Below are 12,882 nucleotides of genomic sequence, written 5' to 3' on the forward strand. Positions count from 1 at the left end.
TTTTACACATGCAGTTTTATGTCTTGCATTTTAAGTCTAACATTATATTCATGCATTTTCCTATATCATTAAATATTTTCAGAATGGTTATTTTTTAAAATTAGCTACATAATAGCGTGCCCTGCAGAGGTAGCATAATTTCTTTAACCAACCTCATATTGTTGGCATTCATGTTGTTTCCCAGTTTTGACTGTTATAAATAATATTTTGATGAATATCCTTGAAAGAATATCTTGTAATTCTGTGTATAGGGATGAATTCCTGGAAGTGAAATTACTGGGTAAAAAGCCCTGAAAATATAGAGTCCAAACTGCCATCTAGAAAAGTTATGCCAACTCTTGGTCTTGTGGGCAGCCTATGAAAGCACCCATTTCATTACATCCCACCATTCCTGCGAACTATCATCTTTAAAATTCTTTGCCTATCGGAGAGGTGGAAAATGGTGCCTGGGTATTTTAAAATGTCATTCTTTCTAAACACTTATTTGCCATGCCAAACCAACATTTGCCATCTTTGAAAAATCTGACTTCCTTTTGAGTGGATTTTGGAATGCAAACTCCCTGGGAAAAAACTTCCTTGAGACATGTGAATACAGCCCTCTCAATATAAATGTCGCCAAATCCCTATGAGCTTTCATTTTAATAATAATGCCAAACAATGGATTCTTTTCTGTCATGTTTGTAATATAGTCATACCAGCTTTCAAATGTTGGCACATCCTGGAATCTCAAACAAGAGACACTGGCAGCTCTCCAATCCAGAATGACAAGTGAGCATCTCTGTCACTCTGAGCCCACAGGGTGATGGCACAGAGACATGGGCTCGAGTGACACGGGAGCCCATTAGCAACCTGACACCCCTTATATGTCAAGGGTTCCCAGCCATCATGACATGACCCTTTTCGTAGCCAGATGAAGTCTATGAGTCCCTTCCCAGAACACCTTTAACTGCATAAAATAACATAAAATACAGAGGATTACAAGGGAATCTAATTATAATAAAATTTTGTTTTCAAAATATTTATAAAAATCTGTAACATAGCCATATATGTGCTTATTTATTAAGTACTGAATAACAAGCTCCAGTGGCAGATCAAATGACTACCATAATTGCAAAGTAGTAATTAAGGACTTCCCTGGTGGCTTAGAGGGTAAAGCAATTGCCTGCAATGCAGAAGACCCAGGTTCGATCCCTAGGTTGGGAAGATTTCCTGTAGAAGGAAATGGCAACCCACTCCAGTATTCTTGCCTGGAAAATCCCATGGACAGAGGAGCCTGGTAGGCTACAGTCCATGGGGCCGCAAAGAGTCAGACATGACTGAATGACTTCACTTCACTTCACTTCACTTTAATGAGGATAAAGATATACCAAAATAGCTGCTAAACTGATATAATATGAGAATATTTCGTATTTTATTAGTGACAAAGTCCAAGTTCTGTAAATACTGTCTTAGTTTGTTGCCTGCCTTCATCGTGAAGGAAATGTTGCCTTTCAGTGGGAGGTTAGTAAAAGATGTCAATTTTTTTTTCCCCATCATGGAAAGCTTGAGCTCTCTCCATGGATACACAGTCACATGAAGTAGGAAATTATATAAAGACATTATCTCTACCTCCTCCCACTTCTAGAACTGTGACATTTTCTCTGGGCCCTGGCCATTATTTTATTTTATTTTATTTTTTTGCTCTAATTACTACCGTTCTGGGAAGCTGTTGGAACAGGGCAGTAGGCTTGGCCACAGTGGAAGATCTTAGTCAAAGGGTTGAAGCCATGTGTTAAAAATACTGTACTTGATGAAGCTTCAGACCTTCACTTTGATCCCATTCCACGTCTAGGTCTGCTCCACCGAACCTGGAAGCCAGGAGTTCAGGGTTCTAGCCACTGCTTTGTCACTAATCAGTGTGACAAAAAGTCCTTTGACATTCCAGAGCCTCAGAAATTTAACTCAAAACAATTTTTTAAAAAATCTATAAATTCCCCTTCCATCTCTCACAATCTTTGGCTTATAACTTTCAAAATCTTCTATTATATTTTGATGATTAATGCAGCTTTCCAAAAGAGTTCTTTAGCATCCAGATCAGAATGCCTCACTTGTTTTCTAAAATAGTTTCTTTCCCTTTGTCTGTCACTGTTAGTCCCTTTTTATATTTTTTCCTCATCCTCCTTCTAAAACAGAGACTTTTTTCTTTTCCTGAATGGAACCTGAACTCCCTGTGTTGATTCAAAAATAGAATTAGAAGTTTCTCTGGAAACCACTTCTCCCCATCTAGGTGTGAGTGCCTAGGACAGCCAGTCTCCATTTCAGCATTGGTTCTAATGGTCCCCAACCTCTGTTCCCAGAGCATTCTTCCTTCCTTAGTAGGTAAGTTTCCCTGCTGTGCTTTTCCCCCTTAAGCTCTAGGCTGGGACTTAACTCTGTGTTCTCACACTGAACAAGTGGAGTGAAGTGTTTGGTTCTCCTACTCAAACAGAGTTCACAGGGTAAATCTTTCTCATGGATTTTCCTTCCTAATCATCCAACATTTTTAAACACTTGGCATTCTGCTCTGTTCAAGTGATTGGGGCCGGATTCAGAGAGAATCTGAGCTTTAGGTGTCAGAGTGAACAGGAGTGCTGGGTGAATGGGGAGAGGGCCTGGCAGGAACACCCTGGGCCCCGTGGGCCCTAAGAATACTAACTAGGCTGAAGGGAGAGGCTCGGAGGCAGCCCTGCTCTTGGCAAGCCCAGGCAGGGTTCGCTTTGATGTGAAGTCTTGCTTGATATTGCTTTGTGTGTCTGCATTTGTCCTTGGCAGGCAGAAGGCAGTTCCTTTCCAACAATGAGGTGCCCTTGTGTATTGCTGCCATCCACTGAAACAGTGATGCATGCAAGCTGCTCCCAGGGTGATGGGCAAGAGCAGGGGGGAGGCTGGGGCTGACAGGAGGGGTGGGGAGGACGCTCAAGGAGAGCCAGGTGCCGAGCATGTTAAACAAGGAAGCTGAGACAGGCCTGGGAGTTTGTACCAGTGCTCTCAAAACCTTTTACCTTGAAGTAGGAACAATTTGAGAGAGATACACAGTAATTAGGAGCAAAATGTTGAAAGTGATTTCCTTTGATTGAAACACAAAGAGGTTTAGAAATGTGGATTGCAATTGCCTCAAGTTATTCTGGGTCACATAGTGGCTTGTGAATATTAATAATTACAATCGGCTAGATTTTGTGGATATTAATAGTGCTGTCCTCTAAATAGTTTCAGTTTTCCACCCTTTTAAGTACAAAGCGGATTGCACTTCCCGGTCTCCTTGTGGTTGGGCAGAGCCATGTGACTAGTTCTGGCCAATGAATGGAAGTGACATGGGTCTCTTCCTGGCTAGAGTGTTGAATTACTGATGCAAGGCTTTCTGGAGCTCTCTTTCCTCTTGGGAATGGGGATCATCAGTATTCAATGCGGTAGTTTCTCCATCAGCCTCAGCCTTTAAATAACTATAATGTCAGGGTTTCCCTGCCAACCTACAAGGGACAAGTAGCATGAACAAGAAATCAATGCTTTTGGTTTAAAGTCACTCATATTTGAAGGTTGTTTGTTACAGCAATATAACCTGGACTATCGTAAATGCTGAAGACACAGAAGGTGCCCCTTTCCTTGTCCTGTTGCCTGGAGATTAGATATTGAATTATATCGAACTGATTCTTGACTTCCAAGGGAAACCATCCTCACTCCATTCAGGCAATAGGAGCTTTTACAGCCAGGGGATTTCTCGAGGGAATGGCATGGTAAGTCAGTTGTCTGTGGTTGCATCTCTAAGCCTGAAGCTTGGGAAGCCCAAGGTGTTGTAGATAAGAGCCATGATAGGTCCCAGAAGATGCAGGAAGATGTTCACTGGGTCTCAAAGAAAACCAAGAGAGAAACTTTATCAACAGAATATGTGAATTTAATCTCTCTTTATCTATTTCTATCGTCAGATGGCTTCAGTCCCTGAGCTTCTTTAATATAAGAATGGAAAAAGTGGAAAAGGAAAAAAAAATATGGTTGGAGAAAACTCACAGATTAAAAATAACTCTGAAAGAATACTGGCAAAATTGTAAGAGGTGCAGTTTATATTACAGAAAGTATTTTTCAGCCCTGGTAAGGCACAGCAGAAGGGACATTGGTTGGAGATTCATCTGAGGTATACAGAGGGCTACAGTTAGTCCAACAAAGCTTCATGGAAGATATTTTCAAGAACTATTGGACTTCTGGAAGGAAGAATAGAAAGATGGGTCAGGAGAAGGGCAATACAACCTGAAGCCCTTTTGGGGACAGGACCTAGAAATTCAAGATGACTCTAGAAGAAGACATTATGGAAGTTTGGCCTGAGGGATGTTCAATTTTTAGGTAGACAAGTGAGAGGGGAAATTTAGGTGGTCAGAGGTAGACTGATAAAGAATTTAAAAGTAACTATTGCTAGGAGAATTACTCCAAGAAAAATGCCCCAGGAAGGGAGAGAGGATAACATGACCAAAAAATGACAAAAGCAGTAGCATTAAGGTTATAACCATGGATGAGGGTGGTGTCTGAGAGGCCAAGAAAAGGGAACCTGCCAGTCTCCCTATGAGGGAAGACTGGATGCTACGATGATGTGACTGAAAGTATTAACTGTCCTCCCATATCTTTCCTTGCCCCCTTCCTTAATGGCACTCCCTATTTTTAGTTGAGTACACAGCTGTGCAGGATGAAGATTACCTTGCTCTCCTTCCTCTTCAAATAGATGTGACCACTGGGCAAAAAGAACATTGGTGCCCTTGGGAGTGCCAAAAGCCCTCTAACTTCCATTTCTTTTCTTCCAGCCCACAGTGACTCGTCTCCCTTGAATGACTACCTCCCTCTGCAATGCAAGTTTCTTAGTCCCTTGTTCCTGTCAAGGTTCAGTGCAGGAAACAGACCATTTTAAGTACCTCAAGTAGAAAGGAATTGAATACAGGGAATTGAGCGCTATAAAATGACTGAAAGAGTTAAATATAAGTGAGGAAGTCCTGTTAGATGCAAGGCTAGTGGCACTGCTAGGTTTTGAGGTTATAACCCTGTAACTCTGAACAAGAGGGCAGGAGTTCACTGTCAAACACCCAGAGGTCAAGGAACCACTGGCAATTTCACGGGTGCTCCAGTGGGATGTGAAGTCTGTCTACCGCAGAAATTCATTTCTGCCAGAATCTATCACTGATGCAGAAATAAAATTGGCCTCCACCTGCATTTCATCTTCTAAATGTCATGGGAGGCATCTCGAACCCTGGGAGCAAGAGAGCAGAGAAATGTAAATGTCAGCCTTCCAGCCTCCATGACACGGGGAGCAAGCAGGAGGAGGTGGATATGGATAATGAGTACCAACAAAGCGTACCTGGTCCATCCTTTTTTTGTCCCCCCGGAGATGTCAGACATTCTCAGTAACTTTCCTAGATGGCTTCCTTGCTCATGTATGTCTCTAATAGCTAATTTAAAAAGATTGTCATCTATACTGTAATAAATAGATGCTTGGAAAGATGAAGGCAAACAGAGAAGGGAGCAGCACAGGATGAGATGGTTAGATAGCATCACTCATCACTGACTCAATGGACGTGAATTTGAGCAAACGCCTGGAGATAGTGGAGAGCAGAGAAGCCTGGTGTGCTACATGTGTCCATGGGGTCACAAAGAGTAGGGTATGACTTAGTGACTGACCCACAAGACAGTGTCGGGCTCTTCAAAGTGTACAGAATGATAGCTTGATTCCTATCATTTGCTGCCTCTTCCACTCAGAAAACATATATCCTGTTTCTGTAAGGGACTCAAAAAAACATTGATAGTCCTCACTATCTACCAAATGAAGTCCAAGTACCTCCATTTAAACCTAACAGTTTCTTGAAAACCTAAGGTTTTCAACCTTATCTCTCATTTTTCCACTTAATGAGTTCTTATGGACCAGAAAAACCGAATTGGTTTCTAACCTCTAAACATATGCCTCTATTTTCTGCCACCAACATTTTAGCTACTGTTTCTTCTCCCTAGGATGTTCTTCTTCCCATCTCCCTAGCTCAGATGTCACCTTCTCTAGGAAGCCTTTCTTGATGCCCTACAGCTGGGAAACTCCTTCATATAGCAGAATCCCTGGAACTTGACCTGTATTCCTGCCATGGAATTTAAAACAGTCCACCTTGTATGACAGCTTTTTGTTTAAAAATCATTTTCTTGTCTAGCAGACCAAGGACCATAAAGGAGTTATTTCTTATTTTTATTTTTTATTTATTTTTGATCCCCCATAGTCTCATGTTTATTAAATGAATAAATGTAAACCTAGAAGTCAGTCATTACTCTCAAATATTTTATAATCCAATAGTCAGATGTTTAAAAAATAGTTTCACTGTTTCTTAGCATATGAAATCTGAAGTTCTTTGCCCAAATTTCATGTTCTCCAGCTAACTGATACTCCTGACATCCCATCTCATAATTCTTTAACTTTCAGTGCCAATAAATAAGCTTCATTGTTCTCCCCACATGTCTTGTTCATCTTTCATTTGCTGTTATTCTTGCAGATTAGTGTGTAATTTATATGATGTCATTTTCCATTTGCTCCTAAACCCCAAAGATGGGAATGCCTCTTTAATGTTTACAGCAATAAAAAAACACTTAACAGATTATGTTTCGTTTCCAATCTAAAAAAGTGAAAGGTGAAAGTTAGTCAACTTTGACCACCTGATGTGAAGAACTGATTCATTGGAAAAGACCCTGATGCTGGGAATAATTGAAGGCAGGAGGAGAAGGGGACGACAGAGGATGAGATGGTTGGATGGCATCACTGACTCAATGGACATGAGTTTGAGTAAGCTCTGGGAGTTGGTGATGGACAGGGAGGCCTGGCGTGTTGCAGTCAATGGGGTCACAAAGAGTCAGACACAACTGAGTGACTGAACTGAACTGAACTGAGTCACTCAGTCGTGTCTGACTCTTTGTGACCCCATGGACTGTAGCCCACCAGGTTCCTCTGTCCTTAGAATTCTCCATGCAAAAATACTGGAGTGAGCTGTCTGACCCAGGAATCGAACTCAGGTCTTCTGCATTGCAAGTGGACTACCGACTAAGCCACCAGGGAACCCACAATTAATGCAAAAGAATAGCTTGATTATACATGATGAAGAATCTATTTCACAGGTATATTTTAAAATTTGTTATCAGGTGACTCTATTCACCAACTCTTTTTATTTATGGAACACCTCCAATTATAATGCAAGTCATAGACCTTAATCTTTATCAAGCAGAAAACCTTAAACATGATGAGTGAGTGAAAATGGCTGAGTCATGACCAGCTCTTTAAGATCCCATGAACCATACAGTCTGTGGAATTCTCTAGGCCAGAATACTGGAGTGGGTAGCCTTGCCCTTCTCCAGGGGATCTTCCCAACCCAGGGATCGAACCCAGGTCTCCCACATTGCAGGCACGTTCTTTACCAGCTGAGCCACAAAGGAAGCCCTTAAACATGGAATTAGACACAAAAACATTATAATTTAATTGTACCCTTTTTCTGCTTAATGTCAAGTTTACCCTTTATTAAAACAACAGTGGGATGTCCCTGGTGGCCCAGTGGTTAAGAATACACCTGCCAATGCAGGGGACATGGGTTGGATCCTGGTCCAGGAAGATTCCGCATGCCATGGGGCAGCTGGACCTGTGTGCCTCAACTACTGAGGCCTGCGTGCCCTAGAGCCTGTGCTCTGCAACAAGAGAAGCCCCTGCAATAAGAAGCCCAAGCACCACCACTGGAGAGCAGTGCCCACACGCTGCAACTAGAGAAAACCCATGCACAGTAACAAAGACCCATCACAGCCAAAAATAATCTTAAAAACAGCGTTTGTAAATGTTCTGGTTTCCTTCCTCAGATACATGTTTTATATGCCCCTCCCTTCAGCTAGTTCACAGTTTCTTCAAAGGAAAGTAATCTTCCTTCCCTTGAACTTTTATCCTTCTGTGTCTAAACCGTTGCAGCTAGTATTCCAATCCTTAAACATAATGCTTATTTCAAGTCATTACTATGAAAAATAGCATGAAGGAAGTTATCATTGATTTCTTTGTGCAATGTTATTCCTTCAGACATTATCTAAGCAACCACCACCCACTCTTCAATGAAAGAATCATTTTTCTAGATATTTCTAAGAAGATACCTGTCTATTGTATGAAAAATAACATGGTCTGAGGCTGCAAAATGAGTAGACTTATAAAGCAGTAATAGAGTTATATAAATCTGGGCTGCACATGCAATCATAGAGACAAAGTACTAGGGGAATAGAGTGGAAAGAATGAGTACCTCTTCTTGAGGCTCATCTCCACCAGAAAACATCTGTCCATCAGGCATACGTCTTGGTTATGCTTCTGAATTTGTATAAGGAGCACTTAACCCTCCTCTCTCACTAGTAGGTTGTTAAAGCATCTGTTATCTGCTCTTATCAGCAATGTAGGTTTTCATGTTCCAGGTAGGTTTGTGCTGGAGATTACAGCCTTTCACTTCTGTGGTCTCATTCTCATTCAAAGTCCAGTTGTGGGAACTGATATTTACAAAGGAGTAGTTCAAGAGCATTGCCGCCCATACATTACTGTAAATAGGCTAAATGTTGCCCTTGGATTAAACAAGATCATAACAAGGCTGTGGACTTGAGTTTTGATTCCTTGTAGGCCTCCCTTTTCCAAATTTGTGCCTTAGCCTAAACTATCAGCCTATAGAAAGAAACACAAAGTTCCATGGGATGCTATGGTACTTACTGCTGCATTTATTTACTGCAGCCATTGATGTTTAGGGCAAAGTCTGAGGAATCACACAGTATCCTCCTTTTGATGCCAGAAGTGAGGCTGGTCTACATCAGGAAAAACTGTTCATACTGTGTGCAGAAGACATTAAACCAAAGCCATTCTCAAGGCCTTTGCTTGCCCTCCTTTCTCTGTAAAGGCCAAAAAGGCAGTGCTCACTTTTCTAGGCTCTCTTGTAGTGAAGGAGAAATCATATGATCCAGTTATGGCCATGAAACAGAAAGAAGTGGGCAAGGAAGCCTCTAGGATAGCGATTGCTTTCCTGATGAAAAATACATGTGAGAGGAGATCTCTCTAGTCTGTCCCTTACCTTTTCTCTCTACCTTGATTATGGATGTGATGTCTGGAGTTGCAGCAGCCCACTTGAGGCAGTGAGGCTACAAAGTGAAAAAAACTCAACACCCTAAGGATAGCAGGGAAGATAGAGAAAGCCTGGGTCTCTGAAAACATGACTGAACAACAGCCCACCTACGTATTTCTTGTTAAGCAAGAAAAATAACCACTGATTCATTTAAAGCATTAGTTGTGCTGTCAGTTACTTGCAGCCTAACATATAATCAGTTTTTATTTTATAGATTGTTATAAATCTTGTAATTAAGCCTGTCTTTGTCTTAGTTTTGGCTACTACAAAGTTAGAAAATAGTACCTGATGTCTACCATGAGAATATATACTCTGTTAATTTTTTTCTGGATTTTGTGGGGGTTTTACCTATGCTTTTATTTCACCCCAATTCCTCCAAGTATTTATCTTGTTATTTTGTATATATCATATATGAGTGGAATTTTTTTCTAGAACAGAACAAGGTATAAATAGTACATAAACAAAAAAATCCAACTGGAAGATTGAGGAAGTCATTATTTGAATAAAGTTTTCACAGAGGGACAACATCTGTGCCTCACTCTTTAGTTAAAATTCAGTAATTACAATAACTCCTGAGATTGTAACTGAAGTGAATCAGTAAGCAGTTTAAATAGTGGGCTATTAAAAAACTATATCTCTATTAAATTCAGAACTCTAAGATTTTACAGTAGGGGGAAAACAGACTTCACGGGATCTATAAACCTTCTGACATAAACTGAATTTTGTTTATACACACAAAGGTGCATTTTCCTGGGTAAAAGCCTGAAGCTTTCATCAAATATGCAAAGTCTGCTATTCAGAATAAGCTTAAGAGATTACAGCCTTTCACTTCTGTGGTCTCATTACATTTACCCTTTTTGAGTCCCCCCACCCCTCAACCCACAATCACCATTTTGGTTCCCTTGGATTTTTGCACTTCTGTCAAGACCCTACACTCTGTCACATTGTTGATGCCTGCTTCATCCTGAAGGTACACACTTCATCCGTGTTAGTTGACTTGCATTGATATTTAATTATTTACACTGCATTTGGTGTCTGGAATGGCAGTCTCTGGTTGATCATTCTGGAGGCTCTGAATCCACCGGCTGCATCCCAGTGGGCTTGGTGTGTTGTAGACCCACAAATCAAAGTAGTGTGAGGGAGGAGGAAAATCATTCCCTTCTAGGATAATGCATTTTTCATGAGAAACAGGTCATTAAGAACCATTGCCTGCTGCTCACTCTCATTCTACCTTTTCATCTTTCCTCTCTTGTCAAATTATTGTGCCTCCTTCTTCTCTCTGTGTTTCCCCTCTGCTTTATTTCTCTGTATTTGATTATCCTGCCATCTCCTTCTTTATAATATATTTAAATGATTTCTTCATGATATGCATCTTTGAACTACTTTCTGGTCTGACTTTTGTTCTTTTTCCATCACATGGCAGCTGTCTCTTCATTTGCTATTGTACATGATACTCACATTCTAGCTGACATAGTGCATAGATTTCCCCAAACTTATAATTTCAATTCCCAACACATAAAAAGACAATGCTCATATCCTGTTTTTCCATGATACTCCCTGAAGATTTCATTTTACTGGCCATTGTCATATTTTTCTATTCCCTCTTACGTCTGTGAATACAGACTCAATAATTTACTTGTGCCAATTTTCTGTTCTGTAATGAAAATTTTGTGGCAGTTTCCTCCCAAATGATAGACTTGAAGTGATCAAATCCATCACATTTCTCAGAGCAGCTTTCTCTTCTCTGGTTAAAATCAGGGGTGGGTTTAAGTGAGTCAGAAATATTTGAGGAAGGAGATTTCTGTCATGAGAGAAGTGATACCATGAGGGAAAAAATATATCTCACTGAAAACTTCTTCCATATTTCTGTTGACAGATCTTTTTTTTTAAAGCAACTGAGTCAGTTATAATTTGTACTAAAATTTAATTACATGCAGAGAGTAAACATCTGGAAATCATCCTGGATAATCAGTGTGAACTTCTACAGTAAATCAAAGACTTATATGCCAGAGTTTAGAGATTACGATCTTAATGATCTGTATGTTATTTATAATAGCCTTTGTTTTCAATCTGTCTTTAAGATATAATTTGAATTCAAGGCATTTATGAAACAGGAAACTTGCCACTTTATTTCTTCCTTTATGTATATCTCCCTTGGGACAGTGGAGTTGTTGGAAGAGGGGGTTAAGTACTGATTTGTTTTTGGTGTGTATGCTTTTTTCTTTAACTCATTCATTTGTGACATTTAAGAAGCAATAGGGATTCTAAGTCAGACAAGTAAGCTGGAAAACAATAAAACTTGAAAACCAAGTGTGAAATCCCCTTGAACTAAGGAATGCTTCCAACATTAAGTTCTCTGTAAGCATGAACTGTAAATGATAACATTCCAAAATTAGCTTGTGAAGGAAGGGTCATAATAGGCAACTTGATCATCTGAAATTAACCCAACCTACCTTCTTACTAACCTAAAATAATAGCCTTCATCCCTACTCAATATGACCTAAAAATAATAGACTGCATCTCACCCTAAAGTAACTTGGCTTGAGTCCAGGAATTAATACATACATGACACTCAGAACTGCAGCCAAAAAAAGAAGCGGCATTCTCTTTCTTGTGATCTGTCACAGTGTGGTAAGCCTCCCTGGCTGGATAATCCTAATTAATGTTCATCGTCTACACAGCGTTCCAATATGAAAAGCAGAGTGGTGACACTCTTTGCTAGGAATCAGGCTTTCAAGAGGCTGCAGTTTCAGAAGGTGTGTCTCAAACTCTCTATTCTGAGTTCTCCATTCTCTAAGGGATTATGCATCTTCACTCTGAAAGCTGATAACCTAAGGAATTAAAAGGCTGAGACAGAAAAGAAAAGCTAGCACAAGGAAAATGCTTGTTTTTTATTTTTTTCATTTTACATGAAAGTGTCATATGGATATAAGCCAGAAAATGCTAGAGTTAGGAGAATAAGAGGTCTAAAATAGTAAAGAGTGGGGAGAGGCGAGGAAAAGATGAAGCTATAGAAAGTAATGGAGAAGAAAAAAAAATATTGACTAAAAGAGAGAAGCCAATAGAAGACACACAGATGATTCTGACTTTTGTGGGCCTTGGGAACTTTTGCCTTGCAGGTTTTTTTTTCCATAGGTGAAAGTGAAGTCACTCAGTCGTGTCCAACTCTTTGTGACCCCATGGACTGTAGCCCACCAGGCTCCTCCATCCATGGGATTCTCCGGGCAAGAATACTGGAGTGCGTTGCCATTTCCTTCTCCAGGGAATCTTCCCAACCCAGGGATTGAACCCGAGTCTCCCACATTGCAGGCAGACACTTTTTAACCTCTGAGCCACCAGGGAAACCTCTTTTTCCATAAAAAGATATTAAAAATTAGATGTTACTACAGCATTGGAATAAGGGTGACTATATTAATTTTTGAATCTGAAAGCTTATTTTTTCATCTGATTTTAAAATAAATAAAAACCTTTTTGTGTGCTTCTGTATTATTATGGGCCCAAGGCACCTTTCTCTTATGCCTACTGGAGAAGTGGGCCTTATAGACAGAATGAGGGAAAGAGAGCAAGAACTCTGCTCAAATGTGGGGGAAAGAGCTTAAAGTAGCAACATACAAATTAAATACATACAGATATCAGTGGATCACCATAGTTTAAATCTAAATTATATGTTAAGATATTCTTAATCATACCAGCTAAGCTTTACTGAACCATGTGCTAATGTCACATGCATTATCTT

The sequence above is a fragment of the Oryx dammah genome, unplaced genomic scaffold (assembly GCF_014754425.2).
Source record: "Oryx dammah isolate SB20612 unplaced genomic scaffold, SCBI_Odam_1.1 HiC_scaffold_2, whole genome shotgun sequence".
In the NCBI taxonomy this organism is placed as follows: domain Eukaryota; kingdom Metazoa; phylum Chordata; class Mammalia; order Artiodactyla; family Bovidae; genus Oryx; species Oryx dammah.